This window comes from Drosophila novamexicana, unplaced genomic scaffold (assembly GCF_003285875.2).
Source record: "Drosophila novamexicana strain 15010-1031.04,08,12 unplaced genomic scaffold, DnovRS2.1 tig00000024-arrow-pilon, whole genome shotgun sequence".
NCBI lineage: Eukaryota > Metazoa > Arthropoda > Insecta > Diptera > Drosophilidae > Drosophila > Drosophila novamexicana.
Genome location: NW_020824768.1, coordinates 2,826,563 through 2,835,596, shown reverse-complemented (window position 1 = coordinate 2,835,596; position 9,034 = coordinate 2,826,563).

The following is a 9,034-nucleotide window of genomic DNA, read 5'->3' as shown; positions in this document are numbered from 1 at the left end:
TTTTTTCATGTACTTTTTTGTTTGTGGGTGTCTGTGGAATTGATTCAAAGGGACACTTGAGTTTATTTGGCTGTAGGATTTATTTGGAAAACGTCATTAATTTATTTTCTTTTCACAGCCATTTTCTTTGATATCAGTTTGACTTGATTTGGTAAAGCGAAATTTAAGTGGTTTTCAATTGATTTATTTGCTCTTCTGTCACACGATGTTGCCTGTGGCCCTTTTAAATCATTGCCTGAAATCTTAACTCACAAGCATTTTTTGCAGCTTGAAATATTTACTTGGGTGTAGGTCGCTGCCAAGTTTATCAGCAGAGCAGTCGACACTTCGAGACTTCGAAACTACAAACAATTTTTTGGATGGGGTTGGCTTTACCGGGCTTAAGCAAAAAAGCAAAAGTTTATTGAAATACCCTTTGAGGGTCCTGCGTCCAAGTTGAATTTAACTATTGTGTTACTAAAGCCGCTTACGATTGCAGATATACCACGTGTGCAGTCATCGAGTTAACACATGTACGTGTTTTACTCTTGACCTGGCACTCTGGCTCACCTGGGCGGCAGCAGTCAATGGAGATACACTTCTGGCTGGTCGAGTCCTTTGAGGGCTTAGGTACTGGCTGGATTCCCACATGTTGATGATTCCACTTATTGTTGCTAATTTTGTCTTTTGATTCCATTTCAAAGAACTTGTTGACTGAAAGCGCATTAAATGCCATTGCCGATCCCGCTGCTCGTTATAGAATGTGTATTTATAGTGTGCAGAAGGGTATGTTGTTCTAATAGTCGTTAGTTAGATTATACTTCCCGCTAGAATAGGTTGCGTACGTTGCGTTTGCAAGGTCTATATTAATGCCTGATCCCCAACTTATTCAAATTTTAAAGCCTTGCATGTCTTCTGGGCTCGACTAAGCCTGTATAAATGGCAGCGTATGCTATCTTGGTATCCTACATTAAGTGTCTTGTACTTGATATTAGTTTTTGTCAGTAAGCCGATAAAATTTTATATGCACTTGGCGGGGCTGCCTTTCCGCTGTTTGGCACGAAAATTCTCCGCTCGTCAGCTGTCATATTTGCAGTAGTTGCTTTTATTGTTAGGTTTTGGTCCCGATACCCGCCTTGGCCCAAGCATTGCCACACAATTTTCGCACCACATTGGGCAGCCCGTGATGCGTGCCGCAGCATAGCCACGCCCAGACGCCTTGGTAGTCCACGCCAGAACAAAGCACATATAAAGGGCAGAAAGCGACCGGCATATGCGCGTTGCCATCAAATGCCTCGTAAGTGGGCCGACATTGTTGCGTTAGTTGGCCAAATGCCACAAGAAATAGAATTACAGGCAAGAAAAAAGACCAGAAGAAGAAAGGCTCCATTTGGGCAGAAAATCAATACACAACAAACCTGGTGCTGCCGATAAAGAATGCCGATGACTGTGCCACAGATAGCTGCTCAATAATTGAGCATAGAAATGCTCGCGCTGCAGCGGGAGGCTCGAATCGTAGTTTGGGCCATGCTCTACTGCTGTCACAGCTAATTCTTTATTCATTTGGCCTTTCATTCAATATGCCCTATAAGAGAGGGAATGGGGTTGAAAGGGAGAGTGAAAGTGGAGCCATTTTGCGAGGATATGTTTGGCTTTTGTACTTGGTTCAACCTCTCAGATTTGTGTAACTATAGCACGCATTCAATTATGTACGAGCTCGGCCTGTTGCGGCACGCCCAACCTCTATAACACAATAGCAATGGGTGTAGGGTAGCGCATACTTAGGGAAATAATGTCACAGGCCACGTGAGCACATGCTATCAAATATGAGACGCCTCCATGTGGCTGCCCCTTTTCTCGTTTTGCCTTAATTAAAACACATGCCTTGGCGGAGGCCCGTTAATGTGCTGTAATTGACGAACTGTTTGTACTCGGGGAGGTCCTGCACAGACAAGGCCATCATTAGAGCGCGTTAAATAATTGTTATTTATTATTGAGCCATAAACGGCTTAGGTTAGTGGCGCCGTTAAATGTCAAATATGTTTCCCGCTTGACGGAAAAGTGGACCATAATTGCCGGGAGGTAATCTGTGCATTTTGGGTTATGCTTAGCCCCAGTTGCAAGATTACGGCTTACGCTGGCATTTGTCTCAGAGCGGGCTTTTATTTTGTCGCTTCAACAAGTTTCTGCAATTCCTGGAATGGTTTAAGTACAAACATACAAGTATTCGGGAAACCATGCTCAATTGTATGCCTCTTCCTGAGCCATCCCAAGCACCTGGCTGGCATTTTGTTAGCTGTTGGCAGTTTTGGCAGACTTTTTCCGTGTATTGAAGTGTTTTTTTTTTTTTGTATTTTTTGTTTCCTATTCGATAAACTGGAAAGACACACTGGAGACGTTGAGGCCGATGAAAATAAATGGAAACACACAAAAGAACACAAAGGAAAGCAAAGCACAAGTCTGATACTTGGCTGAAGTTCATTTGTCGTCATCCCCCGACCTACTGCTGTTATTGGCAGGTGAACAGGTTCTTATTCAAAACAGCAGGCAACTAGAGAGCTGCGCATTTGGGGCTGGCTGTTTGCTCTCCATTCAATAGGAATTCAATATGCCTGATCAGAGTTTAAACACGGGGCGTATGATTAATGAGCGGAATTATAGAATTTCGCACGGCACCTGAGAATAATGACAATCCTGCCAGCACATTGTTGTCGTTGTCATGGAAATGTGTTAATGTGCAACTATGTGCGTTAGTTTAAATTAATTTGCCAGCTGGATTTTAGGCATTACGGCATTGACAGCTTTATCCAGAAGCCCATAAAGGTAAGGCAATTGACAACTCAGTTGAAAATAGATTGTCATTGGTGTGGACGGCGCATGGGATAAACTGGAGTAGACATCATGATTTGCCGGCTCAAGAACCCTTTTGTTTTGCTATTGTGACATTTCCGAAAAGGTCAACGGGACATAATCCAGGCGCAGACAAAAAATGTTGAATGCGAATTGTCAATTTTGTCGACGTGCCGTCGCATTTGCCGGTTATTGACAGATTTGGATAACTTAGACATATTTATGGGGTTGATTGGCCGACTGCCCGAGTGAGAGCCCGAAAAAGGAAACGCCATTCACATATATTGAGGCACAATTTAAAGTTCATTCTTCGGTTGAAACATTGCCATGGCTTTTGCAATCTGGGCACGCGCATCAAGTGCTTTGTGAGTGACACAAAAATGTTATTAGCCAGCGTTTATGACGGCTTTATTTGACGGCCATTAAAAATATATAATTAGCACTTGACAAGTCAGTTTAACAAATGTTTTTATGAGCACACGCGTCATTTGGTTGAATGCAGCCAGTAAAATAGAATGACATGCCAAATTAACAAAAGGGGCTAATTGTAGAAAAAACACAAATTTAAATGCATGTGGATATCTACGGGGTATCCCATTGTCAGCTGACATGAAGCAATTCGTTTTGTTTGTTAAGCTCCACTTACTTTATATAAGAGGTATGTTTGCGCCAAGTACACAAGGATGTGGGAACAAGTAATTACATTTATCAAGGCTCTTCTGACTTACAGCAAATATTCTCTCATCATGAAGGGTCCCTCGCTAAATGCAGCAACTGGCTTACAAAGTGCGCCTGCAATGTGCTTACGAGGTTTGCCTTTGCGGCTTAATGTTGCCTTGGATTCATTAAAGTTTCAAGGAAATGGCGTTACTACTTGCACATACACAATACAAAATGCATTTAAGTATACAGAGCATTTTATTGACTTGTCACAAAAAAATGAAATGTTTTCTTTCATCCATTGAAATTTAACTTATAAAACCAATTTATCCTTAAGGACAGCAACACGTATATTTCAAAATGGTTTCTATGTCTCTTTGTAACAATCATTCGGTTAAGTTCGCATAAAATTGAAACACGAAACGTATTCACCCGTGCGGAATTTGTGGCAGCAAACTTGTATCCAGAACAACGCATATAAGTAAGGCTTCGCTTAAGTGAAGTTTTTAATCATTCAGGCCAATAATGCAAATATATTGCCGTATAACTGGCACGCGTGAACCTAATTTCCTTTTCCTCAAGTACAGTGTGCCATACAGTTAAGTATGTGTGTTAACCGTTAAGACTTTGACAAGGAAAAGTGTGTTTACCAACACCGTGCTTTCATTTGTTATGTGCGGCTGGGTCTTAAAGCTGGCCGCCACTTCAAACAAACAGTCATCTGAATAAAGTAGTAAGAATCATGAAAAACAACCCAAGCTACAGCCAGGAAATGAAAACAAAGTAAAACCTCGCCTGGGTAGAATAAAAATATGTGGAAATGCTTAAGAAAATGAGCAACGCCTTGCGCCGGAATGTCAGAAATGATGGCACATGGAATACGAGGAGTAAGTGGAAAGCTATTTCAAACGGAAGGAACGGAACGAAAAGAAGAGAAAAAACCATAATAAAAGCAAAAACCCAAGTGAAAATCATTGCTTACTCAATGCAAGAAGCTGTGGCTGCCATCTCTGAGAAATGCCTGCGATACCGACAGTTACGGGCTAACTAACTTACGGCCGAACGTTGAGCATTCAGCACGGTAAAATCAATTTGTGAGGCGTAAATGATGTTTGGGGTTTCGGCGTTTTGGGCGCGTGTTTACAGCGTGTGCCAATTTGGATTTTCGCTTCTGGCCATGATCTGTATTATTTATAAGTGCCTCTTTGACAGCACGTTAGTTGAAGGGCAGCACGTGCCAGCATTTGCTTGAGGGGTGAGGAAAGTGGTCATAAGTAATCAGAAAAACTTTGGCATAAATATTTTAAATCCAAAGTGGTCAAAGAAGCCACACACACTCAGGCGGCGCATATTTGTCGTCACATAAATATACATAAATATATAAACAGAAATCTGCTTTGCATGAACACTCCATAGATTACGCAATACGCCCATCTCCCGGGGCTTTTTTCTGCCTTGGCACACAGCAATAATCCGGGGCAAGTCCAAGTCAAGAGCTGTGTCAACTTTGTCCAAAAAAGAAATAAATCACCCGAGAAATTGGATGCCGCCTAGACGCATTTCCATTCCAGGCCATAATTCTGTATGCCAAATTATGCATTTGTCCCCAGACCTGGCACACACACACACGCACATGACAGGCCCTTCCGAGCTTTAAACTCAGCCATTCACAATGGTATGCGGATGTGGAGGTAGATGCGAATGCGGATACAGATAAGGTTGCGGCTTGGGAACAAAATCGCGCATGCCAGTGTTTATATTTTTACATATCCATGCAAATTAAATGTAGCTCTGACCACAGAATAGTTTGGGTTTGAGTTAGTTTGCCAACGAGATTCCCGGAGAGCATGCAGACATATCTCAGATGCCAACCGGGGCGCACACATAAAGGATTAGCGGAGCAACTTCGACTCAGGCTGTCAGCGGCTCACTATCCGAATGGGTCTGCTGTGCCTGACACGACTCCAACCAAGCGGCAACAGCTTTCAGCGATAATGATATCGGTGGCAGACACAAAGGTCCGGGCATTATGCTGCTTATTGACCCTGCCTTCCGGTACTTGCATCATTTGTCAACTTGATCTGTCACATGTGAAAAAACTGTAATGCGAACAGTTGTCAGTTGCCAGGTGTATAATATGTAATCGAATTAATAGTTGATACAAAACGTCGTTAAAGTTGTTAACAAAAAAATTAATAGAGCTTTAACTTGTATGATAGTTAAGGATAAAATTGAATTGGAAATCTAATCGATGACCAACAAGTCATTTCGTATTCTGTTTCTCCCAGATTATAATGCCACGATTTCTATATGGAGCACTTATAATAAGTTTTAAACACACGCGCACGAAAAGTAGGCGCTGGTTAATACAGATTTGGTTAATTAATTTGAATACGCGTGCATGGTAAACAGTAAATTGTCTACGCAACGTTTTAATTAGATTACCAAAATATGCTTCACCGAAAATAAGCCAAGAACAACAGTTATAGCCGTAGACAATTAAATTGTTTGCCTGCTACTTAAGTTTGTGAAACACTCGTAAGGGGAGGAAAGTAAACTTATTGTCACCTACACACTTAACATTCAGTTCCGGACGAGCAAACGCACTCGTCCATACATATATGTATTTGTGTAGAAAAGTCAGAGATAGAGGACACGTACGAGTAAGCCAACTGTTATTTTTGTCTAACAGGAAGCTTGACATTGAGACACGGCCGACAAAGACAGCGGGCACACAACGCGTATGAGTTATGTCTGCCGAGCATTGCCCTCCAGTTGATGCCACAGTAGAAATTGTGCTAGCGCGCCAAAAATAAATGGAAACAACACGAGCATGTTGCTTGTTGCATGAACGATAATTTGTACGGCTGCTGCCCGTGGCCGAGATTTTATGAATGAAACCGCTTGCGACTTGTTCTGTGCCAACAAGTTCGAATGCCCCGACTGAGCGACTCGCGGCTCGCGTGAAACGCCGCCAACAGTTCGCAACGAACAACCGAACTGAACGGAACGGAACGGATCGTCAGTCGCCAGCAGCACTCGATGTGCCGCAGCGGTAGTAGTGTCGGTTGTCAGTGATATGCAGCAGTAAACGCGCCAACTTCGGGCTATATTGAAGTTGGTAACAAGAGCGGACCCAGTGATAAGATAAGATTTTGCAGAGTGCCAATCAAGAAGTGAATGTTGTCAATAAAAGTTGTGTGTTAAATAAGATTTTAAGGAGTTGTATTTTGTTTAAAAAGTGTTACAAATAAAGAGTTTTTAAATGTTAAGAGTATACTTCTTTTGTGATTGCATACAATTAAATACCAAACTTATTAAAGGCGTTAATACGTTTGCCGTAATCCCATCTATTAAAAACTATAAAAACATATGTACAATAATAAAATCCTGATTAAATAAAGGGCTTAAAAATAGTTTAAAGGCAAGTGGCTTAAAGGCTTTAATGATTTCCATTTAAAATATGTGTTCTTTTTTTAAATTATTAAATGTTATATGTACTGCGTGTGTGTGTGTGTGTGCACTATGTTCGATTTTGTGGGTTTTCAGTGCTCGAATTGAATTTGCCTTTGCTACGCAGATGAAGTCAAACGAAACAAATTGTGCAAATATTCCTGAAATACAAAATTTTAGGTCTTTGATACTCATATGTCAATAATTATAAGCGAATAGATATTCTCATGATATCCAAAAGTAAATGTATAATGACATGTTAATATTTGAATTGAAAACACACGCAGCTTCAGCATGATCTAATACCAGTAATACTTTTAAAGTAATGTATGTATTAACTATATATGTGTACGTGTGTGCGGCTCGTTGTGCTTTTAATATGTGTGTGTGTGTGTGTGGGTGCATGTGCGTGTATATGTGTGTTTATGCGAAGCGGGACAACTGTGCAAACAAGCCGCAGTTTCGGCTTAGTTAGACAAAGCCAAAAAGCAAGAAATACACATCTCCGAGAACAAGAGCAAATAAATGAGCAGCATGTGTATTAAAATTTAAAAAAGAAGCTAAAATGCCTTTGTCAGTCCGCTGACAGTTGACGGTCTCGTCTGTTTTCCAACGGCCCAAAGAGTCTTTCACAAGCATCATTTCTTTCAGTGTGCCTGACGGCCGGGCGTGTTAATTCATATTGGAGCCGCGGAAGCACAAACAACTGACGGTCCTTCATCGTCTTGAACTTTTATGAACTTGTATTCCAATTAGAAAACAGAAGCCCACTAACAAAACAAAAAACGAACAAGTATTTCAAGCGAATTCAATCTCAGTTAACGCGCAAAGTTTTTTTTTTCAGGTAAAAAAGTAATTTTGAAGTCTGAATGACCTATGCAAAGTTGCCCTGTGCCGAATGCCTTTCATTTGCTCATTCGTATATAATGGTATAAATGTACTCACAAGTACTTAAAAAAATTATTATAAATACATTAAGTGTAAATAGACACTTGTGCCTGCCCTTGCAACACACACGCAAATTCTTTATGTAAAAAATCCAATGAATGGTTTTGTTAAACGTCAAAGTTCAATTTGAATAACTGAAATTTATTGGCATATATCCACATATAACAGTTTTATTATCGAATTACGTAAACAATGAAACAATAATTTCGCAAGTTTAAGCTTTAAGCTAGGCTAGCACAAGAACATGGTATTATAACTTTGCCGATTGCGTATGCTATAGGCTAAACATAAGAATTGTAGGTTCTGGGGTTTTGTTGAAGTAGTTGCGGGGTGGATAAGCTTTGGACAAATTTTTGGGTATCGGGCTGAAAATTGATAATCAGACAACGCTGTAAGTGTTGGCCATTGTCAAAAACTTTGTCTTCACAGTTTATCATATAGTATAATCATTTTAAATGTCCTGCGGCCAATCCATTAACAATGCCAAGAAAATTTCAACTGCCTACGGCGCAATCTAAAAAACTTGTAGAACAGTTGACTGCGTCGCCTTTTGGTTGCTTGACTTGGTTGATTACAACAAAGGAACGCCGCGTTTTAATTATTTCCGACGGACTATCAGGAAATGTGATGCGTATACGCAGTGTGTGACAGTTTCGACCAAAGGAACTGCAGCCCTACAAGACAATGGTAATTGTATGCCTTCTGTTGCGCATGCTGATTAATTAATGACGAATGCTTTTTTGTACACTTTCATCACGTAATGAATAAAACGAGCATGATAACGGCCCCCAAGATAGTCACTTTTCTGAGCTGCAAATTTCGTCGCTGTCTTTGTTCTGAATAAACGCGTAGATATCGAAGACAAAGCTTGGAAGACACCATCTTCCAACCCAGCAATACTCTTAATTGGGGCATGCTTAGTTATTAGGCCAGTTTTTGTTTAGAGCGCCTTTTAATGATTTAAGTCCTTTCAGTGTCCTGGCAATAAGCCGGCTTAAAAACCAAGCAGCCACCCCCTGGGCCAAGGGTCGTCTAGACACTTGACAGCAATAAGTTTCGAAGCGTTGGTGTTCCAGGGCCTTCAATTTTGGACACACCATATGCAAATCAATCAAAGCCATTCCCACCAATGCTTACGACCAAT